At 34.6% G+C, this 13755-nt stretch overlaps 1 protein-coding gene across 2 annotated transcripts in view; it reads left to right on the forward strand.

Moving 5' to 3' along the window:
* Positions 1-13755, forward strand: part of LOC150100146 (E3 ubiquitin-protein ligase HECW2-like) — a 708695-nt gene that overhangs the window by 102289 nt on the left and 592651 nt on the right. Inside the window, exon 5 of one of the 2 annotated variants that reach the window (XM_090402900.1) lies at positions 2879-3034. The exons of the other annotated variant lie outside the window; for it this stretch is intronic. The gene's annotated coding sequence lies outside the window, so the exon portion shown is untranslated. The remainder of the gene's footprint in view (positions 1-2878; positions 3035-13755) is intronic. 2 annotated transcript variants of the gene reach the window in all.

Consider the following 13755-nt stretch of genomic DNA (forward strand, 5'->3'; position numbering starts at 1 on the left):
ACCCGAGTCTGGTGGTGGCGCTGCCACCTTCGAGGCCGCCAGACTGGCCTATGAGAGAAGTGCTATCCTGTTGGTCCGTGGGAGGTATTTTATTTCCCTCCTACCCTTCATAGTAAACTATTACAAGCATTCCCTGATCCGCCACCAGGGGGATGCACCTGATGAGGGTTACAGGTGTCCCCCACACACGGGATGATATACAAAACTAGTAATTAAATATTTTTTCTTATAAATTGTGTGTCTTTCCTGCTGACAAACATAACTATGGACATTTTTAAGACATAGAAATCTCAGCTCCTTATCTTCGCTTCTGTTTTCTTTGTCAGCTGCCTTCTGTAATGGCCTGAAATATTTTGCTAGATCCTTTTTAATAGAACCTTCTGTTGGACCATATTGTTGGTTTCCCATTTTGATATTTGTCCACATAACTCTTCTTGAAATTGTGTGCTAATCAAGAATTTTTCCCTTCATTTTTAATGTTGAATGCTATTGTTACTACCTCTTTCTCTGATTACTGTTGTCTGAATAGAGCATCCTGTTTTTATTATTTAATAGGATCTCATCTGTATTAGTTTTCTTCATCTCAACGACACCAGTTGTATCCACATAGTTCTTCTCTAGTTCTGTCCTTTTGATTTCTTTTTCTTGACACTTTGTATAGTGATGGTGCCTATCTGCAGTTCAGTTGATGGTCAGTTTGTTTCAGTAACTGACTTTTCTCTGCTCACCTTAGTTCTCTGATGAAAATAGCATAGAACTTTTTTTAAAATGGCAAAACACAATGAAATTTATGCTTGGTGGGTGATGACTCATCCTGTGTTAAATTTCATCTTGTTTAGTCATTGTGTTTGTTTAAACCAATACAAAATTATTTCTGCTTTAAGCTGATCTCCATTACATCACCACATTTTGAATCTTTCTGTTTAAATATCATCTTCTCCAGCTACCTTTCCACACTTCTGTTTCTGGGTTATTTTTTTACCTCATGTAATGACATATACTTCTCTTGATATTTTTTTTGTTGCTCTTCTGTTACTGCTTATCATTTTTCTGATTCCTTTTACATCTCTCTTCTATTTAGAAGCTTTACAATTACCTCCAGAACATTTTGCCACCATTGTAATAGTTATTACCAATACTCTTCCCAATATCTTTTCTTATTTCATTTTTTTAGTTACTTTTACACATAACAGCTTTCTCACATATTTATGTTTATTTTTTAGGGGCGTATGTGGACTTTGCTTGGAACTTTCAATATAATTTCTTCTTTTTATGCTACATACATGGCATATATGCTAAAGTGCAAAACAGCTGTTAAAATCACTTAGAGGACACAAGAGATTTTTGTGGATGTGTAAGATAGTATATGCTATCTCCACCATTATTTATAATCTGTGTAGATCACATTGAAAAAAAGTGATATAAAACCTGATGATCCAGTAATGGAATTTAAGCTTAGTCCTTACTCTCGGAAGATTCTGTCTTTTTGACTAAATTCTCCCCATCTTCAAGTCTTTAACCAAATTAAAATAATCATGGTGACAAATTTTATTAGTATTATTATTGTGCCAAATTTTATTATTATTATTATATTGTGACACCTCCAAGGAATCATCGCAGAAGGCTGCTCCACTTCACACAATTCACTGTCTACATTACTCAAATCTCCATCTACACACACACACAGAGCCATCTACCACAACATTATTTTTTGTTAGAATTGCATGCGTATGTGGCCAATTTTCTTGGAAGCAGAGATGAAAAACCATAGTTTCCAGGAGGAGTCTTGTCACAGCGAGAATTGAACTAGGGTCTTTTCCAACCAAAAGGTGCAGCGTCCCATTGTTCTTCCATGTATGAACTTGGAATATGAACTGCATTTTCAATGTAGAACGAGTAACATGTTTTACTGTTTAGTCCCAATTTTTATTGTGGTTGGCAAATTAAATCTGGAAGTAAATATTAGAATGTGTTGTTAATTTTGTAGGCAGTAAAAAGTAAACTAACAATATATGAGACCGTGTTCATACCAGTTTTAACATATGGATCTGAGAGTTAGGTTAGAAATAATACTATTGATCAAAGTTTGGAGACTAAGATTGGAGTTTTTTCAAAATTTAGATGAGTGAACAATGGCTTCAGCTACAGACCTGTGTTAATAGTAGCTATATTAGAAAGAAACTTGACTTTATTACTATTCAAGAATGTGAAATCCAAGATAACATTATTACCTAAATGGAATGGGAGATGGAAATGATTGATTAGGAAATCAGGTATTAGAGAATAAACTTGCAAAGAAAAGATCCTGAGGTAAATAAAGTTAGTGATTGATATAGTTAGAAGTGCCTTGGTATAAACAGAAATGTTATCTGACCATATAAACATCTCAGGTAATGCACCAGTCTGGAAGAAAGAAAATTGTTTATAGGAAAATAATAATAATGAAATATTAATTATGTTGGACTATCATAATATCCATTACACTACTCAGGAAGTATACACCAAAAATGACAATGAAAGCCTGTTAAATTTAAGATAGTATATTTCATTATAATACTTTTGTGGAAACTACTATTTTGAGCAAAATAAATTAATTAGATATAAAATTAGTAACTTCATGTTTTGACCTTCATAACCATGCCATAATGAGTTTATACATATATAAACTTGCAAGAATTCATTGAATCCTTAATACATGAGTTTATAAATATATAAAGTCATGACACAATTAACTGAACCCTTCACACCTTCCCTTAGGAAAGTATTAAAGATTTGGTTAATTAGAAAAGACCATCCTGTTGTTACCATTATTATTATGAGCAGATAGCAAACTGCCAATCACAATTCCTTGTTGTTAATCTTGACAATTTTTAATTAGAAAAGCAACCATCTTCTGAAGTTTTTGGTAACAGAGTATGCAAAGCCTTATGAATTTATCACCAGGGTGATAACCAAAGTCTTGTTTACATTATTACTTCAAGTCAAGAGGTTAAAGGCCTAAACTTGGAGCAGCTGTTATCACTATTATGAACAGGTAACTACAATTGACAGATCTCATTATTATTTTATTTATTCACATAGAAAAAAACAGCATCTTCTGGATGGATCAATACAAAGTAAGATTATGCTTAATGAGTGTATTCTGTTGGGAGGGAGAAGGAGATGGTGGAAACTTTGAATTAGGGTAAGGAATTTTTTAATGGTTTTTGGGTAGCAACTCTTATAGTTTTTCTGTATTATTATGATTTATTCTGTTGTTAATAATGTTCTCTGTCTCTCTCCCCCTCTCTCTCTGTTGCTCTTTTTTCATTACTGTTTTTATGAAAACATTCCTTATTCATTGTAGTTCTGTTTTGAGAGCTGATCATTAGAACAGATTATCAGTGCTCTTTTTTAAGGATATAAACTATACCTTATTTCTGTGATTGTAGTAGTGGTAGGAGTTAGCTTTATATATTGGCTGGCATCAGGGGCCCCCCAGGTCAGGATTTTTGGCAGGCCCCCCCTATCTGTTGCTCAGGTTAAGGACAACACATTGCTCTACAGGTTTAGGATCAATTAGTTTAAATGATAACACAAAAGCTTAGCCAAATCATTTTTGATGCACAAAATTGCAAGGGGATTAAGTCGTTCTTGGCTATATCTAATATACCTAAGAAATTCCCATTATGAACATCTCCAATCTTCATGTTCTCTCTTTGAAATGCTAAACCTCTGGATGATAAAAATAACATTACATCTACAATTCATTGCAGAAGTGCTCTCTCCACTTATTTGTTTCATATTGAATTTGTACTTGTAAGTCTTTATCGATTCCATGTCCTTTCAATGACTGCAAAAGGGATTTCCGAGCCAGATATTGTATTCTGTGTTCAGCACTATTTTCGTGAAGAGGCAACATACCATACAACTTTTTCCAATGCTTATTTCTAGGCGAAAATCCTTCTTGGGCTAAACTGGTTAAGTTTTTGTTATTAGAGTCGCAAAAAATACGACATGGTAGATAATAAAGATTTTCTTTCGATATATACAATGCTAACCATTCTCTTGGAAAATGTTCTCTTGTTCTTTCATCTTTCGTATAGAGAAATTTCAAAAAATCTTGAAATTTCATATCATTAAGATCTCTTGGCAATTCCTTATAAATCTTTTGGAATTCTCGAAAGCTGATAGTTCGTACTGTCTCTTGTCGCATGTTGTTTGAGATTACTCTAAGCCAAATACTAGGGTCATCATATTTTATATAAGATTTTTCAATAGGACCTGCAACTGAAGCATCAACTGTATCATATTCTTCCATAGTCACTCCTCCTGCAGGATTTTCACTTGCAGCCTTTTCTTCCATTGCAAGAGGTTCACATGTAACAGTCGCTTGACTTTCGACTGCTTTATGAGTTTCGATTTGGCACTGATATTCTGTTTGGATTTCAGTGTCACAAACATTATCACCACCTGGGAATCTTTTCATTTTCGGATTTTAAAAAGTTGGTTATGAATTGACGACTTCGTGATGCTCTCGATTCTCTCTCTCGGATTTAAGTTTCCTCTTCTGAGCTCTGGACTTATGTTTGTACTTTGAATCAGACATTGGGATTTTATTTATTTTAACTAGAACATCTTTGCTTGCTTGAGAGCAATTTATTTAAATATTTTTAATATCTCAAATTTGTATGATCTGGGAAAAAAAAATTAAGTTTGTTTCATACAAAAAATCATAACTAAAAAAGCTTTATATTTTCTTTTATTTACTAACTAGAAAAATTTTTATTCAAATAAGACAAGTTTCCTCTTCTGAGCTCTGGACTTATGTTTGTACTTTGAATCAGACATTTGGATTTTATTTATTTTAACTAGAACGTCTTTGCTTGCTTGAGAGCAATTTATTTAACTATGTTTAATATCTCAAATTTGTATGATCTGGAAAAAAACAATTAAGTTTGTTTCATACAAAAAAAATCATAACTAAAAAAGCTTTATATTTTCTTTTACTTACTAACTAGCAACATTTTAATTCAAATAAGACAAATTCTTCTCAAATAAAGAATTTTGTAGAAAATTTTCAGTTTCTTGAGATCAACTTAGCCAACTAAAACTATCAAATAAAGCTTTTTCTTTTATGAATAAAATAAAATTCTCTCAGCATCCGTAGCATACGCACCGGTAGGGTAGTGTGCTGGTAGCATTGGGGCAGCGTCGGCATTGAAACGATACCGTGCATAGAAAGCGAGACGGTGAACGAAAAATGAAAACTAAAGTAAATCCTTTCAAATAGGAAGTTCAGAAGCGTAACCATAAGTCTGAAAATATGGATAATGGGTTGGAAATGATTGCAAAATCTAGTAGTCCCTCTCAGCACATATTCATTCTTATTTTATAAAGTTTCTTTTTGTCTTTTGTTAGTCTCACTTAACTGGCCGACCCAACAAGACGGGCCCCAAGGCTAGAGCCCTGTCAGCCCTATCCTTGTGGGGGCCATGGCTGGCATAGACTTATAATAGATGCTAAATGATATATGCAAGTGGAAGTCAGGTATACATGTTATTTATGAAGTGTTCTGTTTATCTTCAATTATAAACTGTATGTGTTCATTTATTTGTGTGCATATATATATATATATATATATATATATATATATATATATATATTTGCTTTATTGAGTAATTTTTAGATTACTAAGTGTATTTTTATATTACGAGGGTGGTCTGAAAACTTCTTGGCCTGACAATAAAAAAACAAATTTATAATTTAAGAATTATTTTTATTTTTCAACATAATCTCTCTTAAGACTAATACATTTATTCCAGTGATGCTCCAGTGCCATTATCCCATCCCAATAGTGGTTCTCAGTAAGATCTGCAAAATACCCATCTACAGCTGCAATCACCTCTTAATTCGAAGAAAAACACTGACCAGCGAGGAAGAGTTTTAGTTTTGGGAAGAGATAGAAGTCAGAGGGAGCTAAATCTGGGGAATAGGGTGGATGTTCCAACCATTGATAGTGCAGATTTGGACTTCCTTCACATGCATCAACTTCAAGACTGGTACGGCCATGTTTAAACTCGGCAGCTCATTTCTTAATTGCCGATAATGAAGGAGAAGAGTGCCCATTAAATTTTATGAACTTTGAATGAATTTCTTTTGGCGTTAAACCTTCTTTTACATAGAATTTTTATAACTGCACGATACTCAATTTTATCCATTTCAAGGGATACAGACAACACTTTTGCTCCAGACAACTGTATAAACCAGACCAGTTGATAGAATGACTTACAGTTTCACATGGATGCTTATGACAGATGTACCAACTTAAAAAATAAAAATCTTGCCAATGGTGTTGCCATCTATGGTCAAGGCTAAGAACTTTTCAGACCACCCTTGTATTGTGGGTTTTATTGCTTTTATTATATTCAATGCATCTGCTAATATCTTTTAAGACCTATTGTTAAATTAAAGTAGATTTAAAAAATGGTGTCAAAAACCCTGGAAGAACAAGGAAGCAGCATCAAAAGTTAAGAGTAATGATAGCATAGAACCCAGTAAGGAGAACCTCTATATCATAGGTTCCCAAACTTTTTGGGCTGAGACCAATTAAGCAAAAATTTAGTAATAACACCTCACCAAGAGCAATAAGTTTCCAGTTAATATATGTTAGAAACAGTTTTCTGAGAAAATTTATCCAATTGTGATTTGCAATGCATATTAAAAAAATTTATGCGCCGCTTTTGAGGGCTGAAATTGTGCACAGCAAGGGCAATTAAGGCCTCTGATGGTGCACTCTTAACAACCGAGAAGGATATCCTCCACAAATGGAGGGAATACTTTGAGCCTTCTTAACCTGGGTGGCATCCAAGTTAATCCAAGTGTCATCGGGGCAATGACTAGTCTCACAGCAGAAGAGATCCATTTAGCAAAAAAATCGCTAAAATTGGGCAGGGCTGCTGATGATGATGAAATTCGGCCCGAAATGCTAAAAGCATTAAATCGAGACTGTGTCCTCTGGCTGACTCGAGTGTGTCGGGCTACTTGGATATCTGAGCGAGCAACAAAGCAGTGGCAGACAGGCATAATAATGGCATAATAATACCTATCTTCAACCAGAGAGATTGCAGCAACTATCAACTCAGCCTGCCTGGGAAAGTATATACTAGGTGTTTGGAAAGAAGGTGCAGGAGCATAGTTGAGTCAAAGTTCCAAGAAGAGAAATGTGGCTTTCATACTGGTAGAAGCACAACTGACCAAATTTTCACTTTAAGGAGTCTTTGAGAAATCTTGGGAATATGCCAAGAATGTCTACACATGTTCTGTGGACTTGCAGATGGCATATCACCAGGTTCCTTGGGATAAGCTTTGGCCATCTACTCCATACAGGAGTATGGAGTAGATGGTCAACTATTAGTTGCCATCTACTCCATACAGGAGTATGGAGTAGATGGTCAACTATTAGTTGCCATCAAGTCCCTGTATGAATGCCTGGAGTTTTGTGTCAGGGTAAACAGCACAAAGTCTGAACCTTTCACAGTCTCCATTGGCCTCTGCCAAGGGTGTGTTCTGTCACCCCTTCTTTTCATAATATTTATGAACTGGATTGATAGGCACAGCCGAGGCAGTGAGTGTGTCAGAATTGGAAGATGTAGCATTGGACGTCTGTTTTTTGCCAATGACCTAGTTCTGCTTGGTTCTGCCACAGATGACCTCCAGCAGACCCTTTACAGGTTTGTAGTTGTTTGTGCAGAAGCTGGAATGAAGATCAGTGTGGCCAAAATAGAAACATTTGTGGTCTCAAGACAGCCATCTCAGTGCACTCTGCATGTAAGTGGAGACTAACTGAGGCAGGTGGAGAAGTTTAAATACCTTGGGTCCATATTCATGAGTGATGGAAAGTAAGACAGAGCTAGATACTCGAATTGGCTCAGCAAGCACAATATTGCAGGAGCTTGGCTGTTTGCTAGTATTGAAGCGGGAGTTAAGCCAGAAGGCAAAGCTGGCTGTCTTCAATACAGTCTGTGTCCTCATCCTTACCTATAGTCATGAGAGCTGGGTAATGACCGAAAGAATGCGGACATGAATCCAAGCGGCTGAAATGAGGTTCCTTCGAGGAGTTGCGGGGCTGACAAGACGCAGTAGTCTTGTCAGGAAACCCTCAATACTCAACTGCTGCTTCTCCGTGTTGAGATCACAGTTATGATGTTAGGGGCATCTAGTCAGAATGCTACAAGAGAGGCCACATGGAAGGCCAAGGACTTGCTGGATAGATTATATCCAAAACTTTGGGTGGACATGTCTGAGAGTCCCACCAGAACACCTGAGCTTGGTGGCTGAGGATCGTGACCATTGGAAGTTCCTCTTGCAGCTGCTGCCCCCCACAACCCAATTTGGAAAGGTTGTCTTTTAAGATGGATGGATGGATGGATTAAAAAAGTTGAAGAATGAACACTAACACTTTCTGCATGTCTAATGTGAAACCATATGTGAACTTGAAAATGTCAATAATAAAGGTTCAACAATTTTTTACAGTTTGGGGTAATTTTCAATAATATTTTTACTTGTCCAAAATCCCCTGAAACTTTCTTTTGAGTGCAGTGATCTAACTTTTAGGTCCATCTTCATTTGAATAATTTCCTCTTGCAAATTCAAATCAAAATTGTTCTCATCACCCTCTGCATCAAATGGAGATAATCCATTCTGAAACTTCATATCTTCGAGATCCTCGAATCTATTTTAAAAATCCTTTTAAGTGTTGGAGGTGAGCTTCATAAATAAATATGTCGGCATCTGAAAAATTTTCTTCATCTTGTTCTAAAGATGACATTTGAGAAGTGAAAATTTTTACAATTCAGTGAAGTTGTGAAGAGTATTAACTTTTCTTGAAATCCCAAAATTATTGTATAACTCTGTATAATTGTAATGTCTTTGCCTTGCAGTTTTGTTGTGCTTCATGAAATTTTGAAAATATATTCAGTAAGTTAAAAGAGGGTGTTTACACTTACTAAATTTATCAGCAGTTAATTGATTGTGCTCAGACAGAATTCCACCACTGAGTTTAAAAATTCTACAAGCTTTGCGAGCAATTACCTTTTGACAACTATCTTACTTCTGTATGAAGGAGCAATTGGTTGAAATTTTCATCATTTTTTCACAGAGCATAGCAAACAGTTGGTGTTTTTGGGGCATTCACTTTTATTATATTTTATTACCTTAATACAAATTTGCAAAGCGGCATGCAATTCTTCACTTATGTTTTTTGTAACAAGGTGTTGTTGTGTAAATATTGTGTAAACCACAGTGTACTGTTTGTACTTTTTGTACTTTAGGATTTTCTTTTTCTACTAAAGCTAAAAATTCCTCTGTACTTACCAATCATAGCTGGAGCCCCATCTGTTATAATTGCAGACTAAATGGAATTTCATACTTTTCAAAATGCTTTTGCACACATCTAAAAATTGTTTCACCTTAGGAATCCGTTTCTAAAGATTTGGCAAAGAGAAATTCATCAATTATTGCTTCTTTACTTGTAATACTCGCCAAATGACATTAAAATATTTACACTTCCAAATGTTGACTTTTCTAATTGCATAGCAAACAATAACGTCTTTCAGCTTTGAATTTGCTATTGTTAGAACATCATTTGCCATCTCAGCAATTCTTCTGTTGCACTGTATTATTACTAAGTGGAATATTCCTTAAAACTGGATTAGCATCCTTTTTTTCATAATTGACTCTGTTGCTATTTTTATAGAGGGTAGAATAATTTCTTCACCAAGAGTATATGGCTTTCCTTTCTTTGCAATTAGGAGAGCAGTACTAGCAGCCAGTGCTTGTAGTCCAGCACTAGTTGCTGGTACTGCAGGTGATTTTATAAAGGACTGTAGGATTTAAATATATATATAAAAAAAAAGCATTGTAGGATTTAAAAATTTTTCCTTCATTGTCTTGAAATATTCAAGATCTTTGGCTCTTATAATTATGCTGTTTTTTTTAAATGTTCTTTCATTTTTTAAGGTTTCATAGCATCATTACTAAATGTTTTCTCACATAAAAGATGCATTGATTTTGTTTCATTACTGGAAGAAGGCACAAACCTGAAATTAAATATTCTACAGAATATTGATGACACATCTTTTTTTTTTTTTTGCATTAGACATAATTATTGGAGGTTTTCTGTAAGAAATTATTTCAACACAACCCAAACTCTTGCTAAAATAATTATTTTAATGAGAAACTATTACAACAAAATGAATAATCCACTCCCAAACACTGCAAAATGAAAATATCTAGTGACACTAGAAATAGCACTGAAGTTTGATGACAGCAATGGCAGTAAAAGCAAACCAAGCACGACCACTTGAATGAAAATCTGCTTGGACACTAACTAAAATAATTTAATTATGTTTTCAAGGGCACACAATTGATGTGCTGCCATGTGCATGAGGATAAGCAACTTTGCTATCTGCCTGAATTAACGACTTGTTTCATATACTAATTCTAGGTTTCTAGAATTATCTTTATGAGGAAATATTTTCTTTAAAGACCCCTAAATTAATTTTACTGACCCCCACTGGCTTCATTAGGCACTAAAGACACCCTCCATACCAAACTTCTCAGGGGTCGCTGCTGACCACTTTGGAAATCTTTGCTCTCTATTGATGACATAATGAAGAAAAATTAACACATAAAATTCCAAGATTAAAAGGAATAATTTGAAAATCGACCAGAGAGTCAGAGAAAGCAGAAAAATTTTTACAAGAACTAAGACAGGAAAAGAGAATTGAGCAAAATAACAGGAAGGAAATCATGGTAAGTTGTAAGTTATCAATGAATAATAATGATAATAATAATGGTAATTGTTATTTAGCCTTGTAATTGATAATAATTACAAGGCTAAACCATTTAAAATCTAAGAAAAAAGTAGTCATGTGGTACAGTGATTCGATAATAAAATTTGTGATTGAGAAGGATGTCACTACATTGATTTCCAGGAGCTAAAATAAAGGATGTAACAAAGGCAATAGTAAAACAGAAAAGAAAAGTTAAAGAGATAGTAGTGCTAGTCGGAACTAATGATTTAAGTAGTGACAAATGTAGCATCAGAGAGATAGGAAAGACTTGATGGAAGAAGCAAGAAAGAAAGGTGAGAAATTAAAAATGGTTAGTTAATTACTAAGATATGATAGTAATGAGTTAATAAGATGGAGGGCAATGATAGCAAATGATTCAATGCATAGGCTATGTAGAAAAACACTGGTGTGAATTTTTGGATGTGTGGAGTAATTCGATATTAGAAAAGATTTGTGTAAGAGAAATGGCATCAGATGCCTAGAGAAATAAAATGGTAATAATTTTCCATGTAGCACTGAATTTGAGGTATCTGGTGTGAAGTGGAGGCTAACAGGATGAAATATGTGGTGGGGTGTTGCTATAGACCAGGGGTTCCGAACCTTTTTGGTCCCCATAGCCCCTTGGCTTTTAGTAAATTATCTGGTACCCCTCCCTATTCATTATAATAAGAAATAAATTCTTAAGTTTACCATACAGGTTCAAAGAATATAAGAAATAAACAGTAATTAAGTAATAATTTCAAAGTTTTTCATAAAAGCTTTATTCGGTAAATAAATCAATTACGTTATCATAAAATTGTAAAATCTTTATTAAACTGCAGTAAAATTGACTAGCGAGACCCTTGATTCTGTTTCTTATCCACCAACAGTTTTATTCTTGGTACAGTTTTTGAAATAGATACCCACATATCATGTTCAGGCTCCAGTTTGTTTCTTGTTTTGGACTTGATTGAAAACAGAACTGAGAATCCTGATTCACATAGATAAGTTGTTATAAATGGAATTATAGCCATGCAAGCACATTTGGGGATAACAGGATATGCTTCTCCAAGTGTGCACCAAAAATTTTGTAACTTCATTGATTGGAATTCAATTCAGAGTTTCTTGTTATTGGGGGGATCAATTAGCTCGTCTTTCACTGGGTCGTTGTCACTGATTTTTTCTAAATCAATATGAAAAGGGTTACGTATCCAGACTTCATTCATTTGGTCAGGAGGAATTATTCTTGCAAGTGCCTCTTTCAAAGTTTTTAAATGCAATATAATGCTATCGTGAACTTCCTGTTTTAGTTCATATGCCGGATCTGAAGTGATTTCATCAAGAGATTTGAAATTGGCAAAGTCACCTAACTCTACCCTTCTTCCACAAAGAGTCGATTTTTCTTGAAACGATTGTATCTTTTCTTCAGCCTCTGTGAGAATGACAGCTGTACCTTGCAGTGAAATGTTCACAGAATTAAGAATTCCAAATACATCAGAAAGATAAGCCAGAGAAATTTCAAAGTTTGGATCTTTGAAATATGAAGGAAAAGCAGATTCTTTTTCGACTAAAAAAATTTCAATTAAATTTCTAAGTTCAAAAACCCTTCCTAAAATATTTCCTCTGGATAACCATCGTACTTCTGTATGAAGCAGCAGTACAATATGATCTGCTTTAACCTCTTCACACAAAGATTTAAACACATGGTGATTCAATGCTTTTGCGTTGATAAAATTCACAACTTGAACAACAACAACATCCAAAATGGCTTTCAAATTATGTGGAAGTGTTTTAGATGCTAAAGCATTCCGGTGAAGGATGCAATGGCTTGTAAAAATATTTGGGTTGATTTCTTTAACTAAAGCGGTGAAACTTGATTTTTTCCCCAAGATAGCAGGAGAACCGTCAGTACAAATAAATTCTACTAATTCCCAAGAAAGGCCATTTGAATCAAAAAAAATCATTCACCAAATTCATAATGTCCACTGCTTTTGTTGTTTCTTTCAAGGGTTTACAAAAAATAAATTCCTCTTTTATTTCATTCTGATGTATATATCTAGTAAAAACAAGAAGCTGTGCACAGTTAGAGACATCAGTTGATTCATCCAACTGTAAATTAATTCTTGCCCGACTTTTCTTGATTTCCTTCACTACCTGTACACATATGTCTTATGACATTTCTCGAATCTGATCACAAATTGTATTATTTGATAATGGTATTTGTGCAATTTTCTCTTTTGCTTCTTTACCACACATCAACTCTCAACCATGTCCATAGCACACAGCTTCACTAATGTCTCACAATTGTATGCGGTTTCTTTTCTTTGGCGACCCTCAATGTGACGCGATAACTGGCCTCCAGTGCTGGCTTCTTCAGGGTAATAAATCCATGGTCATGAAGTGTGATATTCTTACCAAATCGTGCTCGTTTTATATTTTTATTCTAAATGAGGACTCTGACTCGTTAGAATGTTCGGGATGAACATTCTGAAGATGCTCTCTCAATTTTGATGGCTTCATACTGCCATTGCTTGGAGCAAATGAAGCACTGTGGCTTTTGCACACCTTCTTTGTCGAGCACAAAACTAAAACCATATTGCACATATGAAGCTTGGTAACAATGTTTCTTTGGTATGGTCATTCCTTGGGTCTGCAAATATAATATTTTTTTTGTATATAAATTCTGATCTAACCTTTCATTTTAAAAATAAGCTAAAAAATAAATAATATTTTAATGTATTTAAATCTTGATCTATCCTTTCATTTTTAGAATAGGCTAAAAATAAACTATAAGCTACTTATGATTAGATTAAAATTTAGTCAGCAAAAGTAATTTAGCTAACCTATGTTTATCACTAAAATGTGTGTACTGCGAGCATGTTGAAATGAAGAGTTGGAGTGTGTACCATACAGTACGTCACGTGCATGTGCAAGAGGTGCA

This window comes from Typopeltis vanoorti, chromosome 13 (genome assembly GCF_054136105.1).
Source record: "Typopeltis vanoorti isolate ZY-2024b chromosome 13, IOZ_Tvanoo_1.0, whole genome shotgun sequence".
NCBI classification, from domain to species: domain Eukaryota; kingdom Metazoa; phylum Arthropoda; class Arachnida; order Uropygi; family Thelyphonidae; genus Typopeltis; species Typopeltis vanoorti.